This window comes from Balaenoptera physalus (genome assembly GCF_965194825.1).
Source record: "Balaenoptera physalus genome assembly, chromosome: 19".
Classification (NCBI taxonomy): Eukaryota; Metazoa; Chordata; class Mammalia; order Artiodactyla; family Balaenopteridae; genus Balaenoptera; species Balaenoptera physalus.
This window is the reverse complement of record NC_138900.1, coordinates 41,477,944-41,490,331: the sequence shown is the minus strand read 5'-3', so window position 1 is coordinate 41,490,331 and position 12,388 is coordinate 41,477,944. Positions and strand designations below refer to the sequence as shown.

At 41.8% G+C, this 12,388-nt stretch overlaps 1 protein-coding gene across 11 annotated transcripts in view; it reads left to right on the top strand.

Annotated features, from left to right (window-relative positions):
- Positions 1–20: 20 nt before the first annotated feature.
- The window catches only part of CNOT1 (CCR4-NOT transcription complex subunit 1), a 103,573-nt gene continuing 91,205 nt past the window's right edge, over positions 21–12,388 (top strand). For 6 of the 11 annotated variants that reach the window (XM_082439468.1, XM_082439476.1, XM_082439474.1 and 3 more), the window contains exon 1: positions 23–169. The gene's annotated coding sequence lies outside the window, so the exon portion shown is untranslated. Of the gene's footprint in view, positions 170–6,091; positions 6,111–9,538; positions 9,587–12,388 lie in introns of those variants that run through there. The other 5 variants (XM_082439471.1, XM_082439472.1, XM_082439470.1 and 2 more) reach the window with 5 other exon arrangements.

The window sequence follows — 12,388 nt, the reverse complement described above, 5'->3', positions numbered from 1 at the left end:
CAGCGAATGATGAAATGGGAACGGGGAGGGGAAAGGCCGCGACGTGAGCGCGCGACCTCCGGCGCCATTTTGTAGAGAAACAAGCGGAGTTAACCGAAGAGGGGTCGAGGAGAGCCGGAGTCGGGGACCCAGGAGTTTCCTGTGTCCAGCGCCGCCGGAGCCGCCTAAGGTGAGGTGGGCTGGGGTCGGGTGCTGGGGCCGGCGGGCGGTGTCAGCTACGGAAAGCGGGTGCCGGTGCGGGAAGGAACGGGGGTGGTCCTGGGGCCACTGGGAGCGTTTCCCGGCGCTCCGCTGTGTGAGGGGCAGTCGGGACGGGGAAGTGGAGAGGCGAGAGCGCGAGGACTCTCTCCCCTCGGCTGTAGAGTCTTCGGGCTCTGAAGAGGCCGAGGCGAAGGCTCCACAAAGCGGAGGGCAGAGCGCGGGATGAGACCCGGGATGGCCCCCGGCCCGGGCCTGGAGGCTCTGAGGGCGGCGATGGGGGCGGCTGGGCCTCGGTTCGCGCGGACTGCACCCTTCTCAGACCCCGCGAGCTCCTCAACTGCCAGATGGGTGCAGCGGGCATCGGCCCCGGAGGCCTAGCTCCGGGGGCGAGGGGCCCGTGTTTGGAGTGCAGGCTCCCAGTTCCTCTGGGCGGACCTGGAACTGCCAGTCCCCTCCCCCGCCCCCAGCACGTTGTCAAACCCCGGGTGTTTCGGGTGTCCGCCGGTGGGAGGGGCGGGCGGGAGAGAGCACTTCCTCATTACTTCTTGCCACAGGTTTTGTTCCACTCGCGCGCCCTGGCGCTCACTCCGTCTCCAAAGTCGGCCCCCACCCACCGGGCCCCGTGTCTGTGCTGTAGTGGCGGTTCCGCTAATCCGTGGGAAGTGCCCGCTTCCTAGCCGAGCACTTGTAGGCCTCAGCGCTGGTGAGAGAGAGACTTACTACAGGTCTTACTAGAGGGTTCCGTAAGGCCAAACGCACAGGTGTTCTTTTTCAGTACCACCCCCTCTGCAGATTTCACCCCACCGGGCTCCCACAGAGGAGTACCCTCACTAGGATGAAGCTTTAATGCTTAATATCTGTGGGTTTGGAAATGTTGTGTTTAAAGTAAACTTCGAGCAGAAACCTTGCCCTTTGAAGTCATTCAAACGTTACAGTTTTTAGGACTCTAATAAAAAGTACTTTTTTCCTGAAAGTGAGTAATAGCACTTAGTCTTCCTCTTTATTTCTCTAAAATTCGATTGCCTTGGGGAGTTTATTTGACCAGTTAATAATTGAGTGTAGTTGATTACCTTTTGCGAAAAAAATTCTGAACATTTGCCTCATGACAGTCCGTTTGATAGGAGTAGGGATACACGGATGAAAAAATGGTTGGACACGTACAAAATCAGGAAATAGGTCAAACAGATTAAGAACAAACTTGTTTGTGTAGAAGTATTTGGGTTTAATGTGCTCAGGTTGACATTCCTACCCATCCAGAGATTGGCAGTGTAGTATTTTAGCTATTAATAAAATATATGGTATCAGTTTAAATAATCCTGTTGTAGGACACTGCAGATTGTTATCTTGTCTGAGGAGAAAATGAGCTGATGATACATGAAGTTTTAGACATCTAGTTGTGCTTTGACTGAAAAGGTCCCATGATGATAAAACTTGTTTAGAGAGTTGGTCCCTTTTCAACAAGTGGGGGCCCAAGTCCTTCCGTGGAAACTTAAGTCTAGAATCAAGGCACCAAGATTTGACCATCAATAACAAAGTATTACCCTTTCTTGCCTAAGATCCTAATCTTAGAAGTTTTAAGGCAGCCTTTTGTGGCATTATGGTGGAACAGAACTGAAATGCTTTTGGTTCGTAACTCACTCGAATGGATCTCTGGCTTAGCTTCTTTCTTTATGGTCTCTTAAATTTCTGCTGGGGTTTTACATCCCAGTCTCTTTAATATGGATCTTGTCAGGCTAAGTACTGTGATGTCCTCCTAACTTTGGGTTAAGTTATTAAAAAAAAAAAAAGCAAAAACAATTGTGAGGACAGAAGAAGAAATGCTTCCTATTTCTTGACAACATGTTTAAAGACTAATCTCAAATTATCCTTGCTTTTTCCAAGTATGTTTTTGGTTAGATTCTGATCTAGTTATGAAAAGCTTTCTTTTTAGCCAATTTAAATTTATGAACTTGAGTCTTTATTTCATTCTACCACGTAACAGATCTTTGGTACTCAATACCTTGGAAGAGAATTTATCACAATAATTTTAATTGAATGCTCAGATATTTCAAGACACTTATTTTTCATGAGAAGTTTATGATTCTTGAATTAACAAAAACAGTACCTGCTATGAACTTGGTATATTCTTTTGTAAAAGAACAAAGCTAACTTTCAAGTCAGTTCATATTATTAGTTGAAGCATTTCTTAACCAGCCCTCTGATCAAACTGAACTTCCTGCTGGGAAGTTTCAAAATGGCATCCTACTGAGTCTTATTTTAAGACCTTATATAAAGAAAGATCCAGCAGTTCCTTTTCTGTTTGCTCACAATTTTTAAGAAGCATGTTTCAAAACTAAAATGGGCTCAAAACCTTTTGCACCCTATATGTACACAGTAGTTACTTTTAACGTACTTTTCATTCATACATTTGCAAGAATGTAGCAAAGCAAATAAAGCAAATTATTCGTTGGAAAGCATTGTTTGAGAAGTCAGTAATTAGAGGTGTAGACTTAATCTGAAATCCTGTGTTGAGATTGGAAGGAAATGCAGCCTTTGGGAGTGTGGAGCGTAGGTTTAAGAAATGCATTTCTGGGAGAAAGAAATGCATTTCTGTCTTTAATGCTGGAAGGCTCAGGATACACCTCTAGGCTAAATTAAAATGTTGAATGAGATGTTAAACTGTCTGCAGGAGAGGTGTTGGTTTTATTGTTGTGTTTTTTGGGTTTTTTTGTTTTTTGGACTAATTATATGAAATGTAACATGGAATGAAAGCATATTGTGAAAGACACTATTTTATTGCTCTTAAACTTCATATTAAGAGCTCAGCATTTTCCCTTTCAGATAATTAGTTTGAAAGTTTGTCACCTTGGATTTAGAGTTCTTAGTTTTGAAATGCAATGTTACTTTTAAATTTTTTGGTAGACTCATTATAAGAATAGTTACTCCTTTGTTTCAGACGCTGTCGTTTCTGCAATAGCTTTCTAACTAATCTCCAGTATCTTTTCCCCATCATTTGTTTATTGGATTTCTTTATTACATAAGTAATATGTGAATATATTCTAATTGTAAATGATTCTGGGAATACAGTTCTTTACATTAATGCCAAATTGTCTACTAAATCATTGGTTTGAAACTAGGCATCCTATACGCCAAAGTTTTTCAAGTACCTTGGCCTGGAGCTTATTGTGTAAGTATTGATCCCTCCATAGTTATAGCAGCATATTACAACTTAGGCTTTAGTTAAAAGACGGTTGCACAGTGGTTCCCAAATACATTTTTGCCCCTTTTATCTGGAATGTCATCGTCTGTATCTACCAAAACATTATCCATCATTCTAGTTCATACTCAGATGTACTGTCTATAATCTTTTCCCTGACTTCCCTAAGCAAAATTGATTTCTTACATTCCTCTTGGGTAGTTTCACTTACCTTTACCATGTATTGCCTTATAAGTTGTCTCATTTTATAGTAGGTAAGAAGTCTCCCATCCTCCAAACATATACATACAGTTGCCCTGAATTGTAATTGAATAATACTTCATTTGTTACACTTGGGTAGATTTATAGAACATGGCGCTTTTGGAAAACAGTACACCCTGGTTTTCTTTTGAGGACACAGACTGTTTTTCTTGGAGCTTTGTACTTATAATTCTGTTGACATCTTTTAGAAGGTTAAACTTTGAAATCTAGTCATACAGAATTATGGTATCACCTGTAGGAAATTGAAGCCCAGGAAAGTGAGGTGACTTCCTTAGTTTAATGTTAGACCAGGTTTTCCTACTCCAGCCTAATGGTGATTCTGTCTTTCCGTACTGCTAAAGTTCAGTACAAGGAAAAGTTCTATGAATCTGATCATTCATCAAAAAGGTGAGAATAATCTATGATCAGCCACTTATTTTTGGAGGACAAGACACAAGATTTGAGTTTTTCATCTCTTCAGTGTGAAAATATAAAACTCTAGTCTGACAAAAAGATAGTCTTTTGCAATTATTGGGAATGGTCGTTACTTAACCTCAGTATAATAAACTTACATTTCCATTGAGGCCTTCAAAGGATGGAGCGACTTAAGTTTTAAAGTGTTCTTCAGCACTGTAAATTGAATTGTGACAGATAATTTAAGTAAGTTTTCTTCTGGTGTAGTTACAGTTTTAAGATAAAGTAGCTCTAAGAAGGGTACTCTGTTATTATTTTTTAGTCATCTTAAATACATAGTGCATAGTTTTATAATTTTACACATGCTACTGGGAAGATGCTTCTGAATATTCAGTTGATTTCAGATCAAGAACTTGGTTCTTTTCTGATTTTGGAGTAAGCATGCTTTTTGGGCTCTTTTCACTTTTTCAGTTTTTAAAAATGAATGGTTGTTTGCTGATACAATTGTTTAAACTATGCTGATGTACAGATTGTAGTAATTCTTCCAAAATTGTGAAGTGACTTCCCTGGCAATCCAGTGGTTAAGACTCTGCGCTTCCACTTCAGGGGTTGCGGGTTCGATCCCTGGTTGGGGAACTAAGATCCCACATGCTGAGTGGCCAAAAAATAAGTAAATAAATAAAATAAGGTGAAATAAAATTGTGAAGCTATCCACACAAGGCTATTAAATGTGCTTTAAAAGTTAGTATTAAGGTTCTGTTGCCCTTTTTTTGGCCACACCGCGCAGCATGTGGGATCTTAGTTCCCTGACCCCAGGGATCGAACCCATGCCCCCTGCATTGGAAGCGCAGAGTCTTAACCACTGGACCACCAGGGAAGTCCCAGTCAACTCTTGATCCATTTGTTTTTATCCTTGGCAAAGCTTTCATTTCAAACCGATTTATTACCTGTCGACCATAATGTCCTTGAATATTTCCTTATCCCTTGCCAGCTGGGTTCTAAAAAAAAGTTTTACACTAGACCTTTGTAAGCCCAGTAATACATAATTTGGGGATGTCCTTGATTTGGATTACTCATATTAGTGCTTTTTGTTCTTTAGGTAATGAAGAGGTAAGTGTACCATGTATATATATCCACTGTTATGGCATGGATATTTTAGGAATATTCCTGTTCCCTTTTCAAACAGACAATTATACCAAAGATTACAGAAGTTGAGGTTGTCTGTCCAAAGCTAAAATGTAAAAATTACTTGAAAGTATTTCATTTTGATTTTTGTCTTCAATCAGTAAGCCCTCAAAGGACTCTGGCAACCGCAAAACGTTGGTATGGTAACTTACTTTAATATAGTAACCTAGTTTTGGGATATTTGTGTATAGCTTTGTAGGGTTCGTCTGTGTTTGGGTTTTAATCACTAATTCCCTCTTAATGTGCTGTTATCTACCTTGCTTTCTACCCTTGCTCCCCTGTAGTTTATTCTCAGTTCATCATCTGGAGTGATTCTTATATTTTTAAAAATTATATTGTGTCTTCTGTTCAAAACCACCCATTGATTCTCCATTTGTCTTTAGTAAAAGCCAAAGAAAGTCCTTTTATCACCTACAGGATTTAGCCCTGCCCTATACCTCTTCATATGTTCCCCCTTCTCCCCAACTTACTCTCTTCACTCTCCCCCTCACTAAGTTTACTTCAGCTACACTTGGCCTCCATGCTTTTTCTCGCATATGCCATGTACTCTCTGAGGAAGCCTTTGCATTAACTGACAGTCCCTCTGTCTGGAACATTCTTCTCTCAGGTATGTGCATGGCTAAACCCCTGAGCTCCTTAAAATCTCAAATACTACTTTCTCCGTAAGGCTTACTCTGACCACCCTACTTTGCAGTCTCCTCCCGCCCTCCTCAACCCCAGTGTGGTTCACCTTTACCCTTGCTATTTTTCCACAGTACTTAGTGTTTCTTAAAATGCTTGATAATTTTTTATGATTACTGTTTCTTTCCCCCAGTGGGAATGCAGGGATGTATGCATGGCTGTTCACTGATGTATCTCAAATACCTGACACATAGTAAGTACTCAACAAGTATTTGACTAGGTTCATATACATAATAGTAGTGTGTAAACTGTTCTCTGATAAGTTTTGGTAGCCACTTCACATTAGCCGTATACTATTTCCTACCATTTGGTGGATTTAAGTTGTGCTTGGCTTTGTGTTAACTTTGTGGAAAGTCAAACTTGAGGTGTTCGCATGTAGGGCCCAACCTGCAGAAAGTGGATGCAAAAGCTATTTTCTCAACAAGGACACTATTGATGTTTGGGCAGAATAGTTTATTGGTGGTGCTGTCCTCCTTCCTTGCAAGATGTTTATTGCATCTTTAATTCTCATTGAATGCCAATGGCTCTCCCACTCCCACTTTCAAAATGCTTTTGGAGATGATATTGCCCTCTAGTTTATAAATACCGGTAAATACCCTTTTGGGGTTCATATTTGTTGTCAGGGTTATTTTACTTAACTTTTATCCAACTATTGTTGGGGTAAGTCACAAGTTTACTTAAAATTATTTTAATTTTACAATAGCATATATGAAAACACTACATATGGAAAAGGAATACCATGTTTCACTGATTCTAAAACAAATTTTTAACACCTCTGAAATTGGGATGTATCATGTCGGAAAAAATACTGCCAAATAAAGTTTGTAAGTGATACATAAAATAGTGATGCTATCACAATTAAAGACAAACCAACCTGAAATGAGATTATGGACAATTATCTCCACCTTTGATGGGTGATGAAGGTAGAAGAAATTTACCAAACTTTGACTACATTTTGTTTTCTGTTAAGTCTAGTCAAATTGTATTTTAGGGACCTAGAAATTGAATATGGTATTGGACTTAGCAGGGTTATGGAAAATTTTTGATGCCCTCAAAGCTGGTTGTTTGGTTGGGAGTGGTGGCAAAGAAGAGATAGGGAATAAACCCAAGGTATGTCCCCAGGCACTGATGAAAAGGATAATACACATGAAACAATAGAGAACAGTGTGATTAAATTTTAACAGTATGTGTCATGCATACTGAAGGGAAGGGAAGGTAGATCAGCACATCAACCTGTAGACAATCTGATGTGTTTGGAAGATTTCAGAGGGGCTGGGGCTTGAGTTAGGCCCTGGTCTTATTACCTGATGGTTTTGTCCTCTTTATGTGGGAGTCTTTGCTTGCCTTCTGGTGACCACTAACGTCCCTCTCTTGAAGGTATTAGGGATCTCCTAGTTGGTAATTCTGATAATTTATAATAGTTTCTTTTTTTTTTTTTTATACCGCCAAATGTATGTCATAAGATCTCTCTCCCCATGGTTTTCATAGACTATTATGGATGTATTAGTTATCAGTTGCTGCACAACAAATTACCCCGAAATTTAGCTGTTTAAAGCTTCTTTGCTTTTTATTATTTCACAGGCACAACCTGGCTAGATGCTTCTGACTCACTGTCTCTCACAAAGTTGCAGTGCAAGTATTCACAGGCCATACTCATCTCATGTCTGAAGGGTAGTGAGAAGGGTCTGAAGGGTACAAGCTTACTCATGTAGCAGTTGGCAGGTCTCAGATCCTTGCTGGCTATTGTTTGGGACGTATCAGTTCCATGCCACATTGTCCTCTCCACAGGGTTACTCACAACATGACTGCTTGCTTCTTTCTGTCAGAGCACAGGCTCGGAGAGAGGTAAAACAGAAGTTAGTCTTCTCGTAACTTAATCTTGGAAATGACTTTCTGTTCTCTTATTTTGAAGCCACGTTTAAGGTCCAGCCCACACTTAAGGGGAGCAGATTACTTAAAGGTGTAAATATTAGGCAGGGATCATTGGGGTTATTTTAGAGGCTGCCTACCACAGTGGACAAAGAGTCTTCCTTGGAGCTCTCTTAGGGATGCTGTCTGTGTCTAGGTTTTACTTATTACCGTTAAGAAGAGGACTCTCCTTGGTTTCTGATATTAATCACTGTTTCTTCCATCTCTCTGTCCACTCCTTATTTCCCTTTTTGACTTCCTTTATTTTTTTCTTATTGAAGTATAGTTGATTTACAATGTTATATGAGTTTCAGGTGTACAACGTAGTGATTCAATGTTTTTATAGGTTATACTCTATTTAAAATTACTATAAAATATTGGCTATATTCCCTGTGCTGTACAATATATCCTTAGAGCTTATTTATTTTATACATAGTAGCTTGTACCTCTTAATCCCTTGCCCCTATCTTGCCCCTCCTCCCATCCGTCTCCACCCTTTAACCACTAGTTTGTTCTATCTGCGAATCTGTTTCTGTTTTGTTATATTCATTTGTGTTTTTTTTAAGATTTCACATATAAGATAGCATACAGTATTTGTCTTTGACTCCACTAAGCTTAATACCTTCTAGGTCCATCCACGTTGTTGCAAATGGCAGAATTTCTTTTTTTTTTTTTTTTTGGCTGAGCCACATGGCATGTGGGATCTTAGCTCCCCGACCAGGGATTGAACCCACGCCCCCAGCAGTGGGAGCACGGAGTCTTAACCACTGGACCACCAGGGAAGTCCCTCATTTTTTTTATGGCTGAGTAGTAGTCCATTTTATATATGTGTGTATATAAATGGACACATCTACTTTATCTGTTCCTCTGTTGATGGACACTTACGTTGCTTCCATATCTTGGCTGTTATAAATAATGCTGCTGTGTGCTTTGAGGTGCATGTATCTTTTCGAACTAGGGTTTTAATTTTTTTCTGACATATACCTGTGAGTGGAATTGCTGGATCATATGGTAGTTCTGTATTTAGGGTTTTTTTTTTTTTTTAATATTTATTTCTTTGGTTGCGCCAGGTCTTAGTTGCAGCTCCTGGGCTCCTTAGTTGTGGCATGCAGGCAAGCGCGTGGGCTCCTTAGTTGCAGCATGTGTGTGGGATCTAGTTCCCTGACCAGGGGTCAAACCGGGTCCCCCTGCATTGGGAGCTCCGAGTCTTAACCACTGCACACCAGTGAAGTCCCTGTTTTTAGTTTTTGAGTTCCTCTTTTTTTTTTTACCTTCCCTTAAGTGGTAAGCTTCCTTAGGACTCTCTGTAGCAGGGGTCCCCAACCCCTCCCCACCACAAAGCAGGAGGCAAGCGAGCGAAGCTTCATTTGCTTCTCCCCATCATAGCTCGCATTACCACCTGAACCATTGCTCAAAATTACTGCCCGAACCATCCCCCCCACCCCCCCAGTAGAAAAATTGTCTTCCACAAAACTGGTCCCTGGTGCCAAAAAAGGTTGGGGAACCGCTACTCTATAGGCCCTCTCTTATTCTCAGTTCTGTAGTTCTCCCATGCTGTCATCTATATGTTGATGACACTGAGATGTGTTATTAGCAGCCCTTACTTTCCATGCTTCAGACTGTACGTCTAACTGCCCAGTGGATTTCATCTGTATGCTTTACTCCAGACATGCCTCATTATCTTTCTTGCCCTTACCACTTTGTCTTCCTCAGTTGTTTCATGTCAGGAGTGAGTGGAACCCACGTGCTTAGTCTGGAAAGGTGAGTGTTTGATTCCTCCTCTTTCTTCACTTCTTTCCTTATTCTTCACAGTTTTAGAATCCTTGCAGTTCTCTCTTGAGTGCATTCACTTCTTTTTCCCGCTGATAGTCTTAATTTCTCTGTGACCTACTCTTTTCTTTCTCAATGTTTCACATTGTCAAGAGTAACTTCTAAAAGTTTTCACCCAATCATGTCCTCTTTTGGTAGGCAAAAGCAGGCTAGGGTTGTAACAAACAACCCCAAGGTATCAGTGGCTTAGCAAAGTAGACGTTTATACTCATATAACTTTCCTCAGATAACTTTCATTGAGAGTGTTCATTTAGGTTACCTTCTATGCAGTAATTCAAGAACCCAGGCTCCTTCCATCTTTTGGTGCCACCCTCCTCTAGATGTTAGGAGTTCTATACATAGCTGGTGCTTGGTGAAAGAACCACAGGGTCGTGGTGCTTGGTGAAAGAGCCAGAGGGTCGTGAGTAGGAGGTTTTATGGAGCAGTGGCTGGTATCATATTTGGCCTACATTTCATTGGGTATAACTTAGTTTGTTAGCCACACGCAAGAGGCTGAGAAATATAGTCTAGCTGTTTATCCAGGAAGAGGAAACAGATTTGATGATTATCTAATCAGACTCTGCCACTTCCCCTATTTCAAATAGCTTCCAGGATTGTCTTTATGATAAAATGCAAAATTCTGAAATGGATTCTGCACAGACTAGAGAAGAAACCCACAAAATGAGTCCCAGTTACCTTCAGAAGGCTTTTCCTCTTGGCTAGTAACAGGATGAGTGTGTTGGGGGGCGGTCCCCCAGGACTGCCATCCCCAGGTTCAGGTTCAGTAATTCACTAGAAGGACTCACAGGACTCGGCATATGGTTGTACTCAGGGCTATGATTTATTACAGCAAAAGGATACAAAGCAAAATCAGGAAAGGGAAAATGCATATGGGGTGGAGTCCAAAGAAGACTAGGCTCATTCTCCCAAGCATGAGCCTCTCCTAGTGCTTCTCCCAGTGGAGTCACACAGGACCTATTTAATTCCTCCAGCAATTGTGACAGCATATGTGTATGAAATGTCTCCCAGCAGGGAAGCTCATTAGAAACTCAGTGCCTAGGTTGGTCATGTAGGCACCTTCTGCCTACCAAATAGCAAAATCCCAGGTTCCCAGAGGGAAAGCAGGTGTTCAACATAAACCACATTTTTTGGGTACAGTTTAGGCACAGTGAGCCACGCTTATTAGTTCTGGGAGTGGGAATTCGTTCTCTCAAAATCCAAATTCTGACACCGGCCAAGAGCCAACCTGGCAAGCCTTCCTAAGGATAGCAGCCTCAGGCCTTCTATGTTAAATTAACTCTTCTGCACAGTGACTGAGGTTCAGACCTCTATAGATTGGGATTTTGTATAGAGAACCTTAGAATATGCAAAAAAAAAAAAAAACCAAAACTTTATTGACCTAAGTTTTCTTTTTTTTTTTTTTTGGCTGCGTTGGGTCTTGGTTGCTGCGCACGGGCTTTCTCTAGTTGCGGCTAGCGGGGGCTACTCTTCGTTGCGGTGTGCGGGCTTCTCATTGCGGTGGCTTCTCTTGTTGTGGAGCACGGGCTTTAGATGCACGGGCTTCAGTAGTTGTGAGTGGGCTCAGTAGTTGTGGCTTGCGGGCTCTAGAGCGCAGGCTCAGTAGTTGTGGCACACGAGCTTAGTTGCTCCGCGGCATGTGGGATCTTCCCGGACCAGGGCTCGAACCCATGTTCCCTGCATTGGCAGGCAGATTCTTAACCACTGCGCCACCAGGGAAGCCCAAAAATTACTTTTCTATCAGTGGGGGAAAAAAGTTCAATTCCCTTTTCAGCTTCTTGCATCTAAATTTGCATTTATGGTTACCGTTTGTATCCTTCTAGATACTCTGCATATAAGGACATACATACACATGTCACTTGCTTTTAAAAACCCTAATAGATATTTCCAACCTTTCTAGCTCCTTTTTTTTAGTGTTAAATGATATTCCATTTTATGATTTACTTAACCAGTGCCCTTTTGATGGATACCTAGGCAGTTCTCAGTTGATATGTTTCAAACAGTTGGTCTGGGACTTCCCTGGTGGTCCAGTGGTAAAGAACCCACCTTGCAAAGCAGGGGACGTGGGTTGGATCCCTGGTCAGGGAACTAAGATCCCACATGCTGCGGGGCCACTGAGCTGGCGTGCCTCAACTAGGGAGCCTGTGTGCCGCAAACTACAGGGACCACATGCTATGGAACCTGCACGCCACAACTACAGAGCCCATGCACCTTGGATCCTGCCCGCACAACTAGAGAGAAAACCCACATGCCACAACAAGAGAGAAGCCCGCGCGCCGCAACAAAAGATTTTGCATGCCTCAATGGAAGATCCCGCGTGCCGCAACTAAGACCTATGCAGCCAAAAATAAATAAAATAAAATAAATAATAAAGTAAATCTTAAAAAAAAAAAAGAGTTGGTCATTTCCTGGATGAAAAAGAAATGAGTTAAAAGACAGAGTGCAGAGATGGGGGTTTAGGGGCCTAAAGCTCTTACTATTCATCGCTTTCTGTAAGGTTAGAGATATTTATATCAGGAAATGGCATTAAAACAGTTAGGGACTTCCCTGGTGGCACAGTGGTTAAGAATCTGCCTGCCAATGCAGGAGGACACGGGTTTGATCTCTGGTCCGGGAAGATCCCACATGCTGCAGAGCAGCTAAGTCGGCAGCTAAGCCGGTGTGCCACAACTACTAAGCCCACGTGCCTAGAGCCCATGCTCTGCAACAAGAGAAGCCACTGCAATGAGAAGCCTG